This window comes from Prionailurus viverrinus, chromosome D3, assembly GCF_022837055.1.
Source record: "Prionailurus viverrinus isolate Anna chromosome D3, UM_Priviv_1.0, whole genome shotgun sequence".
In the NCBI taxonomy this organism is placed as follows: domain Eukaryota; kingdom Metazoa; phylum Chordata; class Mammalia; order Carnivora; family Felidae; genus Prionailurus; species Prionailurus viverrinus.
This window is the reverse complement of record NC_062572.1, coordinates 20,381,961-20,405,479: the sequence shown is the minus strand read 5'-3', so window position 1 is coordinate 20,405,479 and position 23,519 is coordinate 20,381,961. Positions and strand designations below refer to the sequence as shown.

At 46.7% G+C, this 23,519-nt stretch overlaps 1 protein-coding gene, 2 long non-coding RNA genes, 1 pseudogene and 4 gene segments (V, D, J or C); 6 read left to right on the top strand and 2 right to left on the bottom strand.

The window, feature by feature from the left end:
* LOC125148931 (immunoglobulin lambda variable 5-37-like) overlaps positions 1-23,519 on the top strand; it is a 1,027,427-nt gene that overhangs the window by 703,309 nt on the left and 300,599 nt on the right.
* The window catches only part of LOC125148968 (uncharacterized), an 863,358-nt gene that overhangs the window by 540,404 nt on the left and 299,435 nt on the right, over positions 1-23,519 (bottom strand). The window lies entirely within an intron of this gene.
* LOC125148944 (immunoglobulin lambda variable 5-37-like) overlaps positions 1-23,519 on the top strand; it is a 657,272-nt gene that overhangs the window by 337,938 nt on the left and 295,815 nt on the right.
* LOC125148932 (immunoglobulin lambda-1 light chain-like) overlaps positions 1-23,519 on the top strand; it is a 327,578-nt gene that overhangs the window by 22,746 nt on the left and 281,313 nt on the right.
* LOC125148935 (immunoglobulin lambda-1 light chain-like) overlaps positions 1-23,519 on the top strand; it is an 899,300-nt gene that overhangs the window by 599,333 nt on the left and 276,448 nt on the right. The window lies entirely within an intron of this gene.
* The window catches only part of LOC125148936 (immunoglobulin lambda variable 5-37-like), a 647,249-nt pseudogene that overhangs the window by 355,815 nt on the left and 267,915 nt on the right, over positions 1-23,519 (top strand).
* Positions 1-23,519, top strand: part of LOC125148937 (immunoglobulin lambda-1 light chain-like) — a 498,673-nt gene that overhangs the window by 211,566 nt on the left and 263,588 nt on the right.
* The window catches only part of LOC125148973 (uncharacterized), a 133,643-nt gene that overhangs the window by 13,644 nt on the left and 96,480 nt on the right, over positions 1-23,519 (bottom strand). The window contains exon 3 of one of the 2 annotated variants that reach the window (XR_007145750.1): positions 536-855. This is a non-coding gene — a long non-coding RNA (uncharacterized LOC125148973). The remainder of the gene's footprint in view (positions 1-535; positions 856-23,519) is intronic. The other variant, XR_007145751.1, reaches the window with a different exon arrangement.

Here is a 23,519-nt window from a genome sequence, read left to right as displayed (position 1 = left end):
GTGATAAAATGGAACTACATGACTCCACCCAAACAGGAATTCCATCAAGCATGTTTTGGGGACCCAGTCAGAGTCTAGAACTCCTGGAACACACTCATACACAGAGAACTCTACGTACACACGCAGCAGATACACATAGCTATGTATGTACACACATGTTCATCAGTATATTCTAAATGCATATGAAGATAAGATACAGGTAGAAGGGGCTGGAGACTCTGCTGTGCCACCAGAGCCACTGTGACCACTCTCCTGCTCCAACCACAAGAAGGAACCTCTGAGAAAGATCTGTGTCTTGTTCACAATCATCTCCCAGGATGATTGTGTCAGACCAAAGTGGGTCTTGATAAATGTTTTCTGGGTGAGAGTTCTCCTGTCTCTGTCTTTGGAATGGCCCTATTTTGATGCATCAGCAGCCAGCACCAGTAAGGGGTTGTCGCTGGGTCCTGTGTCCCTACTGCTAAGCCCAAGAACCACACCCATGACCACCCGTGTCCCCAGAGATATGAGCAGTGATACTTCAGATGGGCCTTACCTTGTCTTCCTCAGATGAGCCTGTTCTTGTTTTCATGGATAATCTGATCTCCTCCTGCCTGGTCTTGAGGCTGACAGGGCATTGGAGAAAAGAGCAATTCCTCCTCTGGAGCCAGCAGTCAAGGGATCAGCGAATCAGGTTCTGAGCTGTGGGTTCTTCATCACCTGGACAAAGGAGTTCCCCGAGCCTCCCAGAGTCAGTGTGGAGTGGCCACCAGGGGACAGCAGAGATCAACTGGCAAAGCACCTGCAGATGGGGTGAGCCTGGCATCAGGGCTTCTATCTATCACCCAGGAAGGGTTGGCCATCCGGATGTGAGACCTGAGGGAAAAGGTGTAGGTTTCTACAGGATCACCTCTGATGCTGATATAAAATTCTGCATCCATGTCTCTTAGAACTGTGTCGTGTAGATTTGCCTCTTTCTCTAACACAGGTCAGTACTTCCCGCCTCTCCACTCACCTCATTTCTGCTCAACTCAGTCACTGTCACACCTTGCCCAAGGACTGGATCTGTCCTCGACACTGAGTGCACCTTGTGGATACTGAGGCTATGACCTGTCTCAGAAGCTTCCCCTTTCCCCCTCACCCCATGGACAGACACTTACAGCACCTCAGTGATGCCTTAAAATTCCATGTGCACTTGCCAAGGGAAGAATTTTATTTAGGTTCTGGTGTTCCCCAACAGAGATATGGCTCAGCAACCCCACTGACTTAAACCTCCTATAGTGTCTGTAGAGTAAACATGTTACCACGGGTTCAGAAAATACAGAAATATTCCACTTCTGAGCTCAGCCAGGACAGGTCAGCCCAGGAGTAAGGTCAGGACACGGAGGGGAATGGAGTTGTGCACCCCAGACTATGCGATCAGAGGGTGAAGCAGAATCTCCGGACTGAGGGTAGGTCTGCAGGGCCGTCCCTCCCCTCTCTGGCCTCTCTCAAACCACAGAGTTCCCGCCTGTGAGCAGCCTCCTCACCCTGGCTGATTTGCATGTCCACCACATCTCTCTAGCAAGGGGATAAAAGAGGCCTGGGGTAAGTCCTGCCAGCCTCGAGGCCTGCGACTTAAGGAACAGAATCATTTCACCTCCACCATGGCCTGGAGTCCTCTTTTCTTCGGCCTCCTCGTTCACTGCACAGGTGCTGTCCACAGGCTCACATTCACCGTAGCCCCAGGGATCTGGGGCAATCCAGGACCTGACTCTGAGCTAAGCAAGGGGCTGCCTGTTGTGGGAAAGATGATCATGACCTTGCTGCAGGATGAGGGGCCAGGGGTGGGGGAGAGTGACAGTCCCTCAAGTGTCCACTGGCTCTGTGACCCTGAGGCACTGCACCTGCCTGGAGAAATTAGATGATGTTCAAAGGCTCCATCCACCAGCCAGGCCCATGAGCATCAGGGGCTGAGATGATGGGACTTGGGAAACTGGAAACCCAGAGACTCCCTGAGCTCAGGCCAGGCAGGTGGGGTTCTCCTGGGGATGAGACCCAGCACCGGAAAACCACCTTTCTTTTCTCTCTTGCAGGTTCCGTGGCCTCCTATGTGCTGACTCAGCACCCCCCTCGGTGTCCGTGACTCTGTCACAGACAGCCAGGATCACCTGTGGGGGAAACAACTTTGGAGGTAGAAGTGTTCAATGGTACCAGCAGAAGCCAGGCCAAGCCCCCATGCTGATTATCTATTATGATAGCAAGTGGCCCTCAGGGATCCCTGACCAATTCTCTGGCTCCAACTCCGGGAACACAGTCACCCTGGCCATCAGTGAGGCCCAGGCTGAGGACAAGGGTGACTATTACTGTCAGGTGTGGGACACTGATAGTGCTCACAGTGACACAAACAGACGGGGAGTGAGACACAAACCCCTTCCCCCTCTGTGTCACACACTCCTGCAGCCCCAGGAGGCCTGTGCACAAAGCAATGAGTGGGTCTGGCCCAGGTCTCCAGATCTGAAGTCCCCACTCTACTCTCCAGGTAGCATGGGAGAAGGTAGACCAGCAGAGAATACGCACACAGTTATTATGAATATATTTCATTGGTTTCTGTGGATGTGTATGTGACTCAACCAGTTAGAAGAACATATAGAAGCCATTTTTCAAAGACCAAAACTTTACAACTTCCCTAACAGAAACAGCATTATCTGACATAGAAAACAACAACAACAACAACAACAACAACACTGGATGAGGTTAGCAACAGATTGGATGCTGAAAATGAGATCAGTGAACTTGACGTCATAGCAGTAGAAAGCATTCAAAATGAAATACAGAGGGGAAAAGCTACAAAAAGTAAATAAAATTTTAGCATGTGTAAAACAACTTCCCACAGTCTTAAGTTTGTGTGACTTGGAAATTGTGGGAAAGAAGTTAGAGACCAGCTGGTGCCTTGAAAACACATCTGAAGAATCATAGCAAAAATGGCTTCAAATTTGGTGAAATTCATACACTAATACATATAAGAAACTCAACAAAGCTCAGGCATGGGAACACGAGAGACAGCACAGCACACATTGTGATGAAACTGCTACAAACCAGTGATGCAGACACTCTTACAGCCAGAGAGGAGACGTGTTCCCTACAGAGGAACCAGCTTCATGGTGGGAGCACATTTCTTGTTACAGCTGTGTAAGCAAGAAAACAGGGAGAAATGTCTTCATAATCCTCATAGAAAATACCTGTCAACTTTGGTTTTTACCCAGGAAAAATCTCATTGAAATGGGAAGACAAACAACCTTTCTCAGACTGCAAACATCACAGAACTGGTCACCTGCAGACTCTCACACAAGCAACAGTAAAAGACACCACTTGGACAGCAGGAAAGGGTGACAGAAGGAAATGAGCAGCTACACAAAGATATAAAAAAACATCAGAAATTATAACTACATGATAAATATACTACAAATGTTATTGGTTAATGTCTATAAAAGCCAAATGCTTAAAGAAAACAAAAGCAAAAACAACAGCTGTACAAACAAAACCTATGACAATGAGAAGCAAAAATAATTGGGGAGATGAGACCATGTTAGGACTTCCTTATCCTGTATGTGAGTGATGTCATGTCACTGTGATGTACTTTGATAAGGCAGCAGGTGAGGACTGTGAACCCTAAAGAGACCACTAAAATAAAACCATTTTAACAACAAAGAGTTAGAGCTAATAAGGTGAATTACTTAGTTTGTCTGGAGAATACAGATCCAATAAAGAATGTGTGTCATGTATGTGTATGGGTATATTTATCTGTGATGCACAGAGACAGTGGGAGAGAGAGACAATGATGTTGACACATGGCTCACGCATCCATAGGGTGGTTTGTCTGGAAGCTGCAGGAAGGACAGAAGTGGATTTAAGTCAGGACAATGTTGCAGACTTTAACCCAAATCTAGTCTGAATGACAGAAATGCAAAGAGGACACAGAGAAGAAAATTAAGGGGCCCAAATCAAACTACTAGAGATGAAACCTACAAGGTCTCAGATTACAAACACAAGGGTCGAGATTAGCAGCAGACACAACATTGACAAGTGATTGAACATGAACGCAGCAAGGACACTGCAAAAGAAAGACACAAAACAACTCTAAAGTGAGCAGAGCAGCACTGAGTGTAGGAAAGTTCAGCAACGCACACACATGTGATTGTGTCCCCAGGGAGTGAAGGTGGGGAGGTGGAAAAGAATATTGATGTTTGTGGCCACAAATGTTCTAAATGTCATGAAAATTCAAACCTACAGACTACAAAATCTTGAGAAACTCCAGGCACAACACTTATCAATACCAAATTGTTTAAGGCAGAAAAAAAAAAGAGATAGTTTTAAAAGCAACCAGAGAGGAAAGACACTTGGTCAGGGAACAATGATATGGATTCTGACAGATTCCTCATTAGCCAGAACAGCATGTAAAAGGACAGTGGATTAACATATTTAAAACACTGAAAAAACTAGGGGTGCCTGGGTGGCTCAGTCAGTTAAGTATGTGACTCTGGATTTTGACCCAGGTTATGATCTCATGGTTCTTGAAATCCAGGGCGTGCCGGGCTCTGTGCTGATAGGCGGAGCCTGCTTGGGATTCGTTCACCCTCTCTCTGCCCCTCCCCTGTTCATTCTCTCTCTCTCTCTCTCTCTCTCTCTCAAATAAATAAACATTAAAAGAAAATTTTAAAAAATACTGAAAAAACAATCAAACAAAACACCTCAATCTTTTTTCAGGGATAATATCCTTCAATAATTAAAGTGAAATAAAATAGTTTTTCAGATGTACCAAACTGACTGAATTGATCATCAAGTGATGCATAATACAAGCAATGATAATGAACTTCCCTCAGGTAGGAGGAAGTGATTCAAGAGAGAATTGGAATCTACAAAATGACTGTAAGAGTCAGAAGGGCTAACTCAGGGATAAAACGACCAATTGTTTGCATTACTTAACTCTGTTTGAGGAGCTCCTGGGTGGCTCAGTTGGTTGAGTGTCCAACCTCACTCAGGTCATGATCTCATGGTTGACAAGTTCCAGCTGTGCTGACAGCTCAGAGCCAGGAGCCTGCTTCTGATCCCATGTCTTCCTCTCTCTGGGCCCCTCCCAGCTCACATTCTGTCTGTCTGTCTCTCTCTCTCTCTCTCTCTCTCTCTCAAAAATATATAAAAACATTTTTCAAAAATTTAAATCTGTTTGAAAAATAAATCATTGTATCAAGCAAATCTAATAACCGAATTCACACTGTAGCTAACACTGATGTGATGACACTCATACGGCAATGCTGAGGAGAGCGAGCTGGAAGTGTGATCTAAGGTTCTGATCCTCTCTGTCACATGGTATAATATCGCCTGAAAGCAGACTGTGACAGGTCACAGATACTAAGGCAGCAAGGAGTTACGGCTAATAATCCAAAACAGATAAATGGAATAGATCATAAAAAATGTTCCATTACGTGGGCGCTTGGGTGGCTCAGTTGGTTAAACTCCAACTTCAGCTCCGGTCATGATCTCATGGTTCACGAGTTCAAGCCCCATGTCAGGTTCTGTGCTGACAGAGAGAGCCTGGAGCCTGCTTTGGATTCTGTGTCTCCCTCTCTCTCTCTCTCTGCCCTTCCCCTGCTGGCACTCTGTCTGTCTCTCTTTCTCTCTCAAAAATGAACAAACATTAAAAGAATTAAAAATGTTCCATTACTCAAAAACAAGAGCTAAAAGGAAAAATGTAACAAAGAAATGATGGGACACTCAGAAAATAAATAGCAAGATGTGATCTACTAAACTATATTACTACTCTCATTCAGAATGTAGTCTAAATACCACAAATAAAAGATAGATATTTTCAAATTGAGTTGAACAGCAACATCCAAGAAAGAGTAAGAAACCTATAGTAAATAAACTCATACTAAGCACAAGTTCAGGACAATATTCCCACTTGATTCTGTTGCACAATTCAGGATATAAAAAATTCTCAGAACAGACAGAAAATCAACCTTACAAATGGTTAGGATGTAATATTTCATGGTCTACACACACAAAAATGTAAACAAATGATCGGAGTGTATGTGTCGTGAGAACAGTTACAGAAACACCCTCACTTCTTCCCAAGGCTTTAAGTTGTTTCAGACACAGAGCGACGAGAGCTCCCCTAGGGAGCCAAGAGGTGAGCACAGCTCCTCATGAGCCAGATCCATGAAGCCCGCCCAGAAGCACAGAGATTCTCTCCACTAGCCAGAGAAGGAGCATTTTCACAGGCACCATTGAGGGCATGGGGGAGGCTTGGGGAGGCCAGGCTCAACAGTGGGCTCAGGAGACAGAACTCTGGGGTCCTCACCATGGCCTGGACCCTCTCCTCCTCGGCCTCCTGGCTCACTGCACAGGTGCTGCACCCAGGCTCAGACCCACTACAGCCCCAGGGATCTGCAGCAATTCAGGCCCTGACTCTGAGCTCAGCACGGGGCTGGTTGTAGGGGGAAGGATGGTTATGACCCTGCTGCATGGGTGTAATCCCACCAAATGCTCACTGGTTCTGTGTGTCCCTGAGACACTGTACCTGCCCAGAGAAAAAGAATATGGTCCCTTTGTTCAAAGGCTCCATCCACCAGCCAGGGCCATGAGCATCAGGGGCTGAAATGATAGGATGGTGGAAACAGGGTCCAGAGAATCCCTGGAACTCAGGCCAGGTAGGTGGGTGTATCTTTGGGAGATACCCAGAGCACAAGGTAAGTTACATACCTCTAATTACTCTTTTGCAGGTTCTGTGGCTTCCTATGATCTGACTCAGTCACCTTCAGTGTCTGTGACCCTGGCACAAATGGCCAGAATCACTTGTGGGGGAAACAACATTGGAAGGAAAGATGTTCAATGGTACCAGCACAAGATGGGCCAGGCACCCCTGCAGATTATATTTGGTGATAGAAATTGGCCCTCAGGGATCCATGACCAATTCTCTGGCTCCAACTTGGGCAATACAGCCTTGCTGACCATCAGCAAGGGGCCCATTCTGAGGATGTGGGTGACTATTACTGTCAGGTGGAGGACACTGTCATGTTCACAGTAACTCTGGCAGTTGGGAAAGTGAGATACAAACCTCTTCTTCATCTGTGTCACTCTGTCCTCCAGCCCTGGAGGCCTGTGGACAAAGCAGTGAGCAGGTCTGGACCTGCTCCTCAGATCCAAGGTCCCCAGAACTCCTTATCCATCTGCCCTTCAGGCAGTACCTCCAGAGGGTGTATCAGGGTTGTTTAGGGGCTCCTGAGATTGTCTGGGCCTGAGTGTGTTCAGGAACAAAGGGACTGGGTAGAAGGACAAACAGGAACATCCATCCACTGCTCATTATCCCTGCATTTCCATATGGTGGTCATGGGCACTCCTTCAGCAAACTGACCAATATTACAGCCCAGAATTTCCCAGCTCAGCTGAGATCCTGAAGCCCTGCCACCATGGCAGCTGGGGATTCTGAGTGGAGCAGACAAGTGCATTACCTACTATGGTGCTGTCCCTCTCCTGGGCTCACACATACACTCACCTCTGCCTGGAGCCCCTGGCAGCTCAAAGGCGTCTTTCTCAATGGGAAGTGCTCTTGGTTCAGACAACTGCCTTTCCAGATCTGCCCCTTCTCAGAGAGGTTCAGTTGAATGCTGTCCTGAGTCCAAGGTCCCAAGGTCCTGCCTCAGGTTTAGAAGTCCTGAAGGTCCCAGCTTTAGAACTCCCTGCAGGAAAGAGGCCTCATCTGATGTCTCACTCTGTGTGGGTCACTTCTCCTTCTGCCCAGTCTGACTTCCCTCTTCCTTCTAGATTTCCTGCACATTCATTTCTCTATCTCAGAGTCTGCTTCCAGGAACCCAATCCAGGATGGCCAGCATCCCCGACAGGGTCCTCCCGGACCTGAGGAAGCCACTCTATATTCACAGAGCTGGAGTTTCTCCCCCAGATTACCAATGTGCTTGTCCAATCCCCAGACAGATCGGACCATTTCTTGTATTTTTATACAATGAGAAAAGATGCAGACACACTAGGTGCTCCGGGTTCTGACAGAGAGTTGGAGAGTCACATCCATCCTGCGGGTGAATGAGGAACGTTGGGGTAGTTGCCTCCTCCTACAAAGTGACCAGAAGATACACAACCACGGACTGAGACACAAAATAGGTGTTGCCTCATTTCTACTCCAGAAATCATGCACAAGAATTCTTCCTTCACACCCACCCTACCCAAAAACATAAACAGAAAACAATTCTGTGAAAAACACTTCAGCCCGTCAATGCTGACATTAAATAAGGCACCAAAGTTCCCCCTTGTCCACATGAAATTCACCCACATCCCCACAAATCACAGCCTCCAAATAAATAGAATATTGGCTGTCATGCCTGATAGGATGAAACTATCCCGTAAAACCACAAATATGCTCATCCTTTCCCATAGAGGATACAAAATGCATTCTTCTCTCCTGGGATATTTATTTTTGTCCTAGATGATTTGTTATCCTATAACTTCAATGATGTTAGATGATAATGGGATGAGACAGGACAACAAAGCAGAAACTCATGATCAGTATATATTCAAACACATTCCTACAACATTAGGAAGAAACACATGTTGCTTCTATGCTGCTCATTTCTGTGACTACCTTGTGCTCAGAGGGGTGTCTATAATGTCCTTCTTCACTATTCACCCCATATCTCCTGCCCACAGCAAATACCTGAGCTAGTCGCCATCACTGCCCATTGATAGGACTAGACCTTCATTCTGGAAAGTTAGTCCATTAGCAGACCTGCTGAATTGGATTGTGGTGCATTTATGGCTGTAATGCAGACCCATGGAGTATTAGGGGATCTTCTGAATCCAGAGACACTCTTCCTGCCCCAATTGTGCACTAGAAATGCAGCTCCCTATGATAGTCACCATGAATCACCCCAGCCAGTGCCTCCCATTTTTCTTGATGATTCACTCTCAGGAGGACCCTAAAGCAGACAAGGCACACTCTCTGCCTCCAGAGCTGTGCACCCCATATTCCCTGGGGTCTCACCCCATCCACAGCACACATTCCATGTGGCTGGTGAAATAGTCTATTCTTTAATTTTTTCCACATCACTACAGGATCTGGAATCTGAATCAAGCTCACTTGACCAGAGCAGGACAGTTAAGCCCCACGTCCCAGGTGGCCAAGTAGAAGATAAGCAGAGGAAGTGAGATTTTCCACAGTGGCCTAGACTCCAGCTTGTGAAGCTCAGTGAGCACGCAGTCCCCTCAGGTGGGGGCGGGGGGTCTCCACAAGATGTAGCTGCAGGTGCAGCAGGTCGGGGTGGGGCCCAGGTATCTGCATGTGGAACAGCTCCCAGGTGAGCCTGCGGTGCTCCTAGTCCCAGGTCCACACTCTGCGCGGCCTCACTCCTGCTCCCTGGCTGCTCCCAGCACAGTGGCAGAGTTGGGGGCTATTCTGACTATCGGGATTGTAATGGAGTTTTATGGTTTATAAACAATTGAGTTCTATTGTTGATAGTAAAGATTTACGGTGTCATTAAATATCACACGGGCCCCAGATGTAATCACACGTCACTCAGGAGGGGAGACAGCTGTCTCAGCACACTCTTGTGGGACTTCCTCTTCTCCTTGGGTATAGGCAGCCTGCATGGACGCTGGGGCTGTGTCAGCTCTGGTTCTGCATGGGGCTTCCCCACATCCCAAAGAGCTACCTGTGGCTTCGTGAAGAGGGGACCAGGCCCCTGATGCCCCAGGCTCTTCTTCCTTAGATTTTACACAAACTGTGGAGGAAGTGCAGCCACCATCTTTGATCCCACCTGGGGACTTTCTTCTGGCACCACTGTCCTCCCACTGGCCTAAATCCCATCCCCTGGACCAGACAGGTCTGACCCTTAGCTCAGGACTGACCCACATGGCCTCACAGCCACTCTAGGCTGACCCTGTGTGGTGGCTTCATCTGCATTCAGGCCCCAGCTATCCCTCTGAGGGAGACCTTTTCAAAGACATGAATAATTTTTTTTCATAAATTGAATTTCCCTTCATGAATCGTTGACTTGTATTGCTGAAACTAATTTTTAGAGCACTTTCATGAGGTCAAAACAACAGATGAGGAATTTATTAAGAGGGAAAAGCATAAGCTTCCCATATTTCCACTCCAATTTGGAATCAGAGCGATACCTTTGTGGGAGTGGGGAGACACAGAACAGAAAATCATTTTCTCCTCACCAAAGCATGGCAAGTGCAATTGGAATATTTCATCAAAAATATTGACCTGATGACTGATTGACCTGATGAACTAAAAAAGTGATCTGTAGTGGGAATCCCTATGACCAAAATAGTAATTCCAGGGATGTTTCAGGTGAAAGGATCATGGAAAGATCACTCTACAGAATTATAATCTGGAGATTCCCACCCTAGGATTTCTCAACAACGTAACAATGGATGGGCTGGCACCACCTCTTCCTCCCACCCCCATGCCCAGGTGGCCCCTTGGCCAAGTGCAGCATCACCCAGCACAGGCAGCTGCCAGAACTGAGAGGAAGAAGCTGTCTCCTTCAGGACCTGGAACATTCTGGCTGATATTGTCCTACATCCCCTCTCAGCCTGGGTGGCCTTCCTCACCTGGTGCAGGTGACTGTTGGAGCCTTACACCTGCCAGCTTCCACTCTTCTCTCTCCCTCTCAGGGACTGGAGAAGTGCTCCTGGCCTCCCTTCCCTATCAGGTGCACCCCTCTCCCACATTCCTACTCAGTTCAGCCAGTCTGTAGGGTGTTGGAGAGAGCAGTGACAGGTCATCCACGTGTGACCCCAGACAAGGGGCCAGGACCAGAGGCACATGTAGCACCCTAGATTCCCTGTGGCTTTAGGTTGGTAAGGGGTGGGGGGTGGTGGTGCGAGGGATAATAACCACTGCCCTAAGTGACTTCAATACCCAGGTGACCTGGGAAGATCCCAGGCTCTGAGTACATCTATGGCAATAGATGTTCCTATATCAGCAGCTTCCTCTCAGACACTCCTCAGTGTGCCAGCAGCTGCCTTGAGAACTTGACTTATTACCTGGAAATAGCCTCTTACTACATCTGGCCATACCCTCTGTGTCCAGAATGTTCACCCCAGGAGAAAACTCCATATAAGCCTGGATATGGCTTTGAATACCAGGTCCTTCAATTTTGTCCTGGTCTATCAGACCTTCTACCCCACCCAACCCCTACCTGAAAGGATGAAGGGGCTCTTCCCACACACATTTCACTGCTTGTTTCTCTTACTGTCCCAAGAAAAGCTTAAGAGTTCCCTCTTAAATACTGCCTGTCTATGGTTCATGCAGAATTACCAGGATGGAATTTGAGCCAGATCAACTGGGTCTGATAAATGTCTGCTGGGTGGACGTTCTCATGTCTCTGTCTTTGGGGCATTAGTCCCAGAATACCCCCACTGGCACACATCAGCCCTGCATTCACAGTTTGCGCCAATAAGAGCCATCCCCTCAGTCCTGTGTCTCCCAGTGCTAAGCTGCGGTACCACCTGCATCATTGTCCACCACCACACAGACAGGTGCAGGGATACCTCAGTGAAACCAGTGCTCTCCTCCTCCAAATGAGACTTTTTATGTTTTCATGGATGATCTGGGCCCCTCATGCCAGAAGGTGATGCAGGAAAAATCCATGCATAGAAAAGTTACTCCTCAGTGGGGCATCAGTCCATGGAGCAGGAATCAGGACCTGAGCTGTAGGTTGTGAACCTACACTTTACAATGGAAGCCTCTGCAATTCAGCAGCCACTTGGAGTGGCCACCAGGGGGCAGAAGAGATCACCGGGCAAAGCCACCTGCATATGCTAGGGTCCAGGCATTAGGGCTTCTAACAGGAACGGGGGCGGGGTTAGTTAACAGGACCTGAGACCCTCGGGTCATTTGACATTGGTCATTTGTCTATAATGTCATCATTCACCCTCAAGTACAAATTCTTCAGGCTATGGTCCTGCTCATGGAGACAATGCCTATTTCTCTAATATAGTGCAGGCAAAATGCCTCCCACCAAGTCGTGCCCTGGCCCACCCTCGTGGAACAAAGGGCTGTCACTGTCCACAAACACCCTTCCTCCCTGTGATCACGTGTTTCCTCCTCCCTCCCCTGTGCTGACAGGCCCCTTCCTTGACAGACTCAGCTGTTCCTCCTTCCTGGAAGTTCCTCTCACTTCCCCCTCACTTGTGCCTCCAAGTACCTCCCTCGAGGAAGCAAGAGGGGACTGGAAAATTCTAATCTTCCCTTTCCCAGTGCCTGTAACGCAGTGATTTTCTCACTAAACTGTTTTCAACTTATCTTCTACATTAAGATGTTTAGGATATATTTTTCCCAAAAACTGAAGACAGCTCAATTATGGTAAGCCTGCCCTTGATGAGCTCATCAAGGGCAGGCTTACCATAATTGAGCTACTGATCTTGAAGCCCCCTCTCATTCTCTTATACAGCAAATATTTCTTTTTTGCACCTGATCTGCCCCTGCCTCTCACTGCAATATGAGGATACTGAAGCACAGCCCTTTGACCTGCTGCAGGAGCTCACAGCCAGAGCAGACATTTACAGCACCATGATGGTTTTGATTTCTCCATTAGGTTTTGACTAATTTTACTGGGTGAATTTTATTTGGTGTCTATGGCCGATGAGGTGTGATCTGATGTAGGACCCAACACCTGACTAAACCTCATAGTGTTACTTATAAAATGGATTCAGATAATAAAGACAGACTCCACCTCTGAGGTATTAAGGGCCAACCAGGCAAGAGGTGAACCCAGAACCTAATCTGGGATAGAGGTGCTGGCCCCAGACTATGGGACCAGGCTGCCCTTCCCCTCTCTGTGCCCCTTGGGGTTAAGCCCTTCCCTGAAACCACAAAGCTCCTCAGCAGCAGCCCCTGACTCCCAGCTGATTTGTATAAACAGTAGGTCCCTTGAGGAAGGGGATAAGAGAAGCCCAGAGGAGACTTTTCCCAGCTCGGGTCTGGGTAGCACCATCAGAGCACCTCCATCATGGCCTGGACCCCTCTCCTACTCAGTGTCCTGGTACACTGCACAGATGTTTATTACACTGTATAGGATGAGGGACTAGAGGGGTATAATCCCCCCCACACCTGTGCTCAGTGGCTCTGTGTGAGCCTTAAGGGGATGGTCCTGACCAGAGAAAGGTGTGGATAGGTTCTCATTTTTCAGATTCCATCCACCAGCCAGCCCCATTAACCCCAGGGCTGAGACTGATTAGAGGGGTGCCCTAGGAGTGAGGGAATCCCTGGAGCTCAATCCAGCCAGGCAGCATAAGGGATCTCCTGGAAACGGGTTCTTCATCTTACAGCCCAACTCATTTTTCTCTCTTGCAGGCTCCATGGTCTCCTATGTGTCAATGCAGCCCCATCAATGTCGGTGACCCTGGGAGAGACGGCCTGGATCGTGTGTAGTGGAAACAACATTGGAGGGAAAGACATTCACTGGTACCAGCAGAAGACAGACCAGCCTTCCATGCTGATTATCTATTATGATAGCAACTGGCCCTCAGGGATCCCTGACCAGTTCTCTGGCTCCAACTTGGGGAACACGGCCACCCTGACCATCAGCATGGCCCGGCCTGAAGACAAGGCTGACTATTACTGTCAGTCATATGATAGCAATTATGATGCTCATAGTGACACAGGCAGATGGGGAAGTGACACACAAACCCCTTCCCCATGTGTGTAACACTCTCCTCTAGATCCAGGGGACCTGTGGACAAGTCAATGAGCAGGTCTAGCCCAGGCTCCCAGATATGAGATCCCCAGACCTCCCTCCCCACCCAGCTCACCAGGCAGGCTCTGCACAAGGTGGGTCAAGGGAGGGTACGCACACAGTTACTGTAACTATATTCAGTGGGTGGAGAAATGACTGAACATGTTAGATGACACGGAAGACAGTTGTTAAAGACAAATCTTTTAAAACATCCCAAAATGACAATTACATGATCTGAAACATAATGTGATATTGTCAGCAGATTTGATGGTAGGAAAGAAGAGATTCGTGAACTTGAGTTCATGGCATTAAAACTACTAAGCTGAAAACTCAATAAATCATCAAGGTGGTTAGGATAACTTCATGCAGCCTAAAGTCTGTATTTGGAGTAGCTGAGGGAAAGAAGGTGGGGAGCAGGTGGTTAATACAACAACATTCGAAGAAAAAAGTTATTCCAAATTTGGCGAAGCTTAGTAGACGACGTATCCATGAGCTCAACAAACCTCTGACACAGGAACATGAGAGACAGCACAGCACACATCATAATGAAATTGCTACAAACCAGCGATGCAGATACTCTCACAGCCAGAGAAAAGAGAGTCCTGTTTCCTACAGAGGAACCAGCATCATGGTGGAAACACATTTCTCATTACAACCGTGTAAGCAGGAAAACTGGGGAGCAATGGTTTCAAAATACTAATAGAAAATACCTGTCAACTTGATCTTCATCCACGAAAAATGTCATTGAAAAGTGAAGACAAAATAAGCCTTTCTCAGGCTGCAAACCTCACAGAACTGCTCACCCACAGACCCTCAGCACAAGCAATAGTAAAGGATCCCCGCTGGCGGAAGGAGAGGGTGACAGAAGGAAATGTGAATCTATACAGAGATAGACTAAGTATCTGATATCATAACTATATGGATAAATATAGTAAGATTCTATTGCTTGATGTCTATAAAAGTCAACTGTTTGAGCAGATATAATAACAATATGTTATGACTTACAAGGAATATAAAAATACAATATATGAAAATAAGGAAAATATAGGAAAAAGGATGGGGGAAGGAATATGTTATCACATACTTATTCTACGTGTGAATGACATCATGTCATAAGGAGGTGCATTAACAAGTGAGGAAGAGAAGATTTCCACCCCTAAATAAGACATAAAATGAAGCCATTTGAACCACAATGAGTAAGAGCTACTAAGGTACATTCGTTAGGATTCTCCAGAGAATATGGATGCAATAGACCATGTGTCTCATATCCAACAGTATGTATATTTACAGGTTACACACACACATATGCAGAAAGAGAGAGAACAGAAAGTTATTTTAAGACCTGGGTCATGTGGTCATGGGGCAGCAGGTCTGGAAGATGCAGGGAGACAGGAGGGCTGGGCATTCAAGCAAGACTGATGTGGCAAAGGTCAGTCAAAATTGAGTCTGAATGTCTGCCACGTTAGCAGGAGACAGAGAAGAAAATGAAAGGATCAAATCAAACTTCTACAGATGAAATCTGCAGCGTCTCAGATCACAAGCACCAGGGTTGATGAGCAGCAGACACGACAAGGGGAACAACACGTGGGGGAATCTGCAGACACAGCGCAGACCCTGCAGAGGGAGAGACAGAAAAAATGTATAATCTTTACATTTTAAGAGAATCACCATGCTTTAGGACACCTTTAGCAACGTAACAGGATGTGAGTGTGTCAGAAAAGGAGATAAAGTGGGGTGCAGAGGATAGTAAGAGTTAGAGGGAAATTTTTCTAAATTTGTTGAAAACTCAAAAGTAACATGTCCAAAAATCTTAACAAACTTCAAGCACAAGAAATAAGAAAAAAAAAACCCAACAAATGACAAATCCATTAATATCAAACCCCAAAGCACTGCAAAGAAGACCGTCTTAGAAGCAGCCAGAGGAAGAGACACTCTGCACTCAGAGGAACAAAGAGACGGATTCCAGTAGATTTTGTACTGGCGGAAATGCCAGTGAGAGACGGTGGATTAACATCTCTAAATTACTGAAAAAAGGTAAAGCCTTTTTCTTCATCTAGAGAAGATGTCCTTCAATATGAAGTCTAAATTGAAAGTTTCCTGAAACAAAAACCAACAGAATTGCTCATCAGCTGACCCATAATACAAGCAATAAGTGGACATCCCTCCCGCTGGAGAAGGTGATTGCAGAGAGAATGTGAATCTACAAAATGAATGTAAAAATCAGAAATGCTAACTATAGGGATAAATATTAAGGCTTTTTTATTATTTAAATCTCTTTAAGAGATAATGTGCTGTGTACAGCAAATATAATAACTATGTATGTTGGAATTTCTAATATAGGTAAAATTATATATATAGTAACATCCTACAAATATGCTGAGAGGTGAGAGATACAAGTATGTTACCAGGTTCTTATACCCCATGTAACATGGTATTCATCACCTGAAGGTAGATTATTACAAGTTACTGAGAATAAGACAGCAAGAACTTACAGTTAATACGCAAAAAAAAAGTAAGACAGAGGCATGAATATTCTCCATTAATATAAAAATACAGTTAAGGGGCGCCTGGGTGGCGCAGTCGGTTAAGCGTCCGACTTCAGCCAGGTCACGATCTCGCGGTCCGTGAGTTCGAGCCCCGCGTCGGGCTCTGGGCTGATGGCTCAGAGCCTGGAGCCTGTTTCCGATTCTGTGTCTCCCTCTCTCTCTGCCCCTCCCCCGTTCATGCTCTGTCTCTCTCTGTCCCAAAAATAAATCAACGTTGAAAAAAAAAAATTAAAAAAAAAATACAGTTAAATGGAAACAGGAAGTGAAAAGCACATGGGACAACTAGATAATAAATACATGGATACCAGTATTAAACGTGAGGATTAACACATTCAAGAAATGGTCTACACCACGATTAAAAGACAGAAATTGTCAGACTGAATTTCACAGCAACACCCAAGTAGATACTGCAATTAAGAAACCCACAGTAAAGGATATGACACTAAAATCTAAGCAAGAGTTCAGGACAAGGTACACCCAATTGTACTGCACCATGTGGGACATGAAACATTCACAGAGAACAGACAGAAAATCTGGGAAGGTGAATTGAAAAGTCAAAAATGCTTACGATAAAAAGTTTTATCTATCTCTTTAACACACACAAAGATGCCAAGAAATAGCCACAGGGCGCATTTCATGAGAACAGCTACAGAAATGCCCTCACATGCCCCTTCTCCCCCTAGTCTTTCAGATTTTCAAACACAGAGTGACAAGTGCTCCGCTATGGATCCAAGAGGTGAGTACAGCTCCTCACGAACCAGATCCATGACCCCACCAGGAGCACAGAGATTCTCTCCACCAGCCTTAGAAACAGTATTTTCAAGGGGACCAGTGGGGGCATGAGGGAGGCGTGGGGAGGCCAGGCTCTGTTGTGGGCTCAGGACACGGAACTCTGGGGTCCCCACCATGACCTGGACTCTCTCCTGCTCACCCTTATCACTCTCTGTCCAGGTGCTGCCTCCCTGGCCCTGCCCACAAGCTTACCCTGGATAGGACCTTGAGCAGGACTCTGATCCTGGGTTCAGTCCAGGGGATGCTGCAGGGGGTGACACCCCATAGAATGAGCCCCATAGTCTCCTGAACCTAAAGTTTCCCTACAACGCACAGCTGTCCCTTGAGGAGTGGCCATGAGACCCATGTCACTCCCACCTGCTCAAGTGAGCAGAGAGAGAGGACCAAGCAGTAATGCAGAGCGGACCAACAGGTCATGTCCCTGTACAGCCAAACGGCCTCCACCATCCTCACAGATTCTCCAGCTGTAACCTGGGACACAACCTCGCTGACCATCCAACATGCAGGCCGAGGAAGCTCTTTTCTAGGCCAGACCAGGATGGGGATGGCAGAAGCCCTACTGCCCAGCCCCAAAGTCCCCACCTCCCACCCTGGACAAGTTCCACCCCAAAGAGCTCAGGGACTGAATCCAGGATACCTGGGCTCCACTCTGGACTCACCCTACTTTCTTCTGTTCTCTGGGAAACTAGTCTCTGGGCATTAGCTTCACTTGCTATGAAATGGGGATCTTATACAGGTGTAAGAAACACATTTTGTTTGAAATTAAATAATATAACTCTCATTAATGAGAGTGTCTCAGTGGGTTCTCAGTGAGTTAACCTTGGTGATGGACTCTCTTGTTTTCTTTTATGGGAATCCTAGGGAAATATTTCAGGTAAACTGTGACCTGTATCATGTGCATCGTATCCAAGTCTGAATTAGCCAATTTCACCAAACCATGGACAGGCCAGGTTAAAATCCTCCCACACCAAACTCCATGAGATGTGATTTGTATTAAAAAATAAAAGTAGTGAAGATAGTAGTAATAACAATAAGATTAAAGATTAAAGATTTGGCACAACTGAACCTTGTGCCAGAAGAATTACCCATTGTTCTGAGGACCAACTACACTAAAAGAGATACAGGAGGCATCAGTCTTGATTCCTAAATAGACAGGAATCTGGTGGCTAAGGGACATCACACAGGTTTGTCTGGACATTGACCCTTTTCAAATGCACTACACTTTACCCTGCATTCTCCTTTTTATAAGAAGACAGTGGACCAGGACAAGGCATTTCAACCCTGGGACAATGACAGGAATCACATCTGTCCTACCTCCTGTACTGTGTATGTGACCTGTGTGTGTTGTACTGTGCTGTGCTGGGCTGGGGAGGGCAGGGCAGGGCAGGGGGGTAGCTGTCTGAGAGAGGCTGGTAAGCCTGGTCCACACCCTTTCTCAGGTGACAGGTGCTGTGGGGTGACCTGACCTGCAGGAGGGAAGCTCCCGGTCTGAGTCCTCCTCCACCAGCAGGGGGCAGCAGAGTTGCATCAGGAGCAGCAGGACGGAGGCTGGGGCTGCCCAGGTGGAGCCTTACAAGGACACCCGGCCTGGGTGTCAGCAGGTGTCCAAAGTTCACTCATCAGAAGGAAGTCACGATGATGCATCCTATCTCCTCAGGGTGCAGGGACAATGTTCTGCAGGTCAGACTTACACAGGGACATCCAGGTCCCTGACAGGAGTCCTGACACAGCTTACCTCATCTGGGAAATTCCAGTCACCTCACTGTTCAACAGAAGTCTCAGGGAGCTGACCCTTCTGTGATGGGCACGATGAGCGATGCCCTGACCACTCTCCCTGTGCCTCTCCCTTTCCACCTCCAGGCAGACTCAAACCAAGGCTGTGGCTTCCTTGCTCAGCAGTGTCTCAGGGGGCAGGAGGTGAGCCAATCAGAGCCCCCGGTCACTGGAGGGAGGGTCTGCAGTGTCCTTGTGAGACTTTCTCCAGAGAAAAGTGGACTCTCCCAGTCTTAAACCACAGCTCTGGTCCCTGGGATGTCCTTGGTTAAATGACAGGATCCAGCTCCTTGCAGTGATCACTGTCTATCCAATTCCCAGAAGTCACTCTGTGTGCAAAGACATGGCCCTGGAACCCAAACAGAGTCACAGAGCCTGAAGTGGGCTTCTCAGTCATGGATGGTTTCTGGCACTTTTCACATGTTTACATAAAACATGGCTGAAAAAATACAAGGAATCAAAGTTTTCACTATGCCAGTTTCTGGTCTGTGGTGGGATGGTGGACTGTATGGAGAGGAAAGTAACATGTGGTGATCGACTGGAAGTTGTGATGTATCTCCAACAGCAGGTGGTTGTGCAAGTAAACTCCCACATACACCATGATGAACAAACATTAGAATGAGAGAATGACATGCCAAGGACAGGACATGAATGTGTCTGGAGGACACAAAGAGGACATGAGCAGGACGTATAGTCAGTGAGGCCACGCATCACCTTCCCCCGAATCAGGTGTTGCTGGCATCTCTCCAAGGGCCCAGCCCCGCCCCATGGCCATGCTCCTGAAAGGCCTCCAGCGTGCCGACTCAGCTACCCTTGTTGTCAGAGGCCCTGGGACAGATGGCCATGACCACCTCTCAGGGAGACAATGTAGAAACCTTTGGTGTTCAGTGATACCAGCAGAAGCCAGGACAGACTCCTGTGCTGGTCATATATGACAATAGCAAGCCTCCCTCAGGGATTCCTGACTGATTCTCGGGCTCCAACTTCAAAGACACAGACACCCTAAACATCAGCAGGACCAGAGTTGAGGACGAGGCCGACTATTACTGTCAGGTGTGAAACAGTGGTAGACATGCTCACAGTGACAAAGGCAGACAGGAAAGTGAGACACAAACTCCCTCCCCATCTTTCACACACTCTCCTTCAGCCCCAGGAGGATGGTGGACAAGCATTCAGCAGGTCTGCCCCAGGTGGCCAGATCTGATTTCCCAGACCTCACTCCCAACCCAGTCTCCAGGCAGGCTCTGCACCCTGTGGATCACAAGTGCATATGCAGAAGGCAGGATGAGGCTGTCACATTTTCTTGGCTAGGGAATTTGTTGTGGATGGAAGACCTGGCTGGAAGGACAGACAGAGACATCCATGGAGACATGACAAGCTCAAAGTGACAAGGGGTAGTCTTAGTTTTCAGTAGAACAGAATCATTGTTGTGTTACTGGGTGGAAGAAAATCTAATTTAGAACTGGTACCTCTAGGGCAGCAGAGTGTAGGGTCATGGTGACAGGCAGTCATAATTTTTCAGCAGGCCTCAAAGAATATCAGTGACTAGGGACATGCTCAGTTCCACCTCTTGACTCCTGACAAACAACTAGCTATCTGACAAACACCACCATATATTGGATACAGATTTACCCCAAATGTTGCTCCAGATACACAAGGTATTTCCACATGGCAAGCACAGTAACTGAGTCTGCCAAAGGCCATTAGTCCATTCATTCAAGACAGCTGTTTCAGAGTATTGGAGAAGAGGGTTTAACCAAGGAATTCCATGGGCATGGGCACACTGCAGCCCTTCATATCACGTGAAAGGAGTGCCTTGGGAAGAAACCACACTGAGATATTAGTGGGCGAGGCACTCTGGAAATCCATGGGTAATTGTTTGGGAGGAAGCGCTGCAGTCAAAGTAAGCAAGTCTCTACCTACAGTAAAGGTCTATTCCAAGAAAAACAGAGCTATCCTGTCCAGGATGGAAGAGGTCTAATGTAATGAGTCAGCCATCAGGCTCCAGGCAGATTCCCAAGGGAATGATCTGCTATGCTGGGAACTAAGGCTTGGTCTCTACCGTTGGCAGTTTGGTCCTCAGAAGTGGCCAGGTCAGCTTCAGTGAGTGGAAATCCACAGTGATCACCTCATGAATAACCATACACTTTCCAACATGTGCTATGGAGCCCACTGGACCAGTTTACCAGTGGATGGACAAGAAGGCTGACCACTGTCCCCAGACATGTCACATCATCCACCTGATTATTAATATCATTTCCTCTTGACAACACACTATGGTAGGCATTTTCATGGAAAACAAATTTTGTCCACCACTGTACTCATTGGAGGGGTTTCTACTCACATGTCTCTTCCTCCAACATCTTTCATCAATTTTATTTAAGCTTTATTTTATTTTTTAGAGAGAGAGAGAAAGTGGGGGACGATCAGAGAAGGAGGGGAACAGAAGAACCAAAGCAGGCTCTGTGCTGACAGCAGCAAGCCAGAAGTGGGGCTCAAACTCATGAATCATGAGATCAGAACCTAAGCTGAAGGTGAAGGCTCAAACTACTGAGCCACCCAGGTGCCCTTCTTTCACCAATTTTCTTATTTTTCCTTCCAAATCTCTGACCATACAGCCAAACTATGAGTCAGAACCCATAGGTTAGTATATAACCAACTCTGTCCTTCTGTTCCAGGTGAAATGAACCAACTACTCAGCTCAAATATTACCTATTAGAGAATTTTCACCACACACGTTATGCAGGACGGTCCCACATTAGGACTGTAGTACTAATAGTTTAACTCTCAGAGTTGGCTGCATACCATACAGGAACCTCTGTAAGTCAGCCCTCTGATATTTTCTCTATAGTAGCACAGGCCATAGTTGTGGGAGACAGAGAAAAGACAATGCTGCAGGGGTTGGGGTCATGGACACCCAGCTTCTTCCTCATGCAACTCACTTGTGCCTTCAGAACCTGGTGAAGCCTGATCTCAAATTTATCTCTTCTGTTTGATGATGGAGAGCTGCTGTGAATGCCCAAATCCACGCATGGTTCATCAGATAACACCTGGTCATGCAAGCAGCTCACATCACACGGTAATCTAGTGGCTTCTAAGGAGCATTCCATCTCTGTTAAGTTCAGTAGGAAGCCAAAGTGTTTGCCAAGCATAGCTTTCTATTTATACACATGTAAAAAAAAAATAGACAGCTACCTATCTATTTCAGCTCTAGGAACATCATTATTAACTAAATGATACTAACGTCCTCTGTCAAATGAGTCTGAACACTAATATGGTCCTGCTGTTCACTGTGGTAACCATACCTACTTCTCATTGGTGAGGAAATGGAACTCTGTGTCTCCTAGAAACTCAAGGATCTCATCAACTACCACTTAGGTACCCAATTCAGAGTTCAATCTATAGAAAATACATGCGCATATGTTGTAAATGTATGTATACATTTACACACACACATATCTGCAAGCACACAATGCAGACACAATTAGTATATACAGGCACAAATAAAATATATTCATATATGTGTATGTATATAAAAGATATAATAATGAAGGGATGTGTGACAGGAATTTGATGTCATGCGGAACACACACACATGGGTGAGCTGCAGATAAGCCACAGTGACTCAGCTACAAAAGGGCTCCTGCTTCCCTTTCAGTTTGCAGGGAAGCTCACACAGGGACTCCTCTCGTGAGGCCCCTTATATTTGGAACATACAGCGATGAGAATTCTAACCCATCACTCCTGTCCCTGAGGTTATAATATGAGAAAATAATCACCTTGGAACTCAAATAGTTTTGAATCACAGACTCCTAAGGTCCTCACTGTCCCTGCATCCTCAGACAAACCAGACTCTTCTCCACAGGGACTGACTCCAAACACACTCTTTAGTTCTTCTAAACTAAACTGTTCCTTCTTCCCATTCTGAGCAACTCCAAGGTCACCTCTGCAGAGAGGCCTCCTCCAGGCTCTCACCACACAGCACCTGCCTGTCACCTTGTCTCAGTGCAATTCATTATCTGCACATCATCCAACATGACACATGTTCCCCTAACATTATATTTATTAACTGATAGTTTTGCGTTAATTATCCTAACTGGTCGCAAAGTTCTTAATGCAATACATGCACATCTCAAACAGAGGCATGAACATTCAGGCACTTATTTTTCTCTCACAGAAACAACTTTGAAGTCAGACAGCATTTCTCTAGGTAGTCAGCAATTCCGTGAGGTCCCACCTCTGCCCACGTTCTGTCCCACCATTACTGCTATGGAGGCTTTGCTTTTCACTGATGTTGACAACAGACCTCGGGATGGTTGCTGCAGCTCTAGCTACCACACCCATGTTAAAGAGGAAAGGCACTCACTGCATATCTGGTATACTTTATCATTCACAAGAAGAAAAGTCCCCAGAAAAGACCCCAGCTTACTGACACATCCATGTGCCAAATCTGGCCCACAAGGTCACTCTTGGACAAGAGGGACTTGAGAATAGTAATGGTGTGGCTTCTAAATGAATATAGAGACAAGATACAGGTAGAAGGGTTTGGAGACTGTCTGTTGCATTACCAAATGTGTCCACTGTGCTGCTCCACACACAGGAAGGTAACGGAGCAAGACCTCTGTCTTGTTCACACTCCTTTCTCAGGACAGAATGTGCCAACCCAAGTGAATCTGAATAACTGATGGCTGGG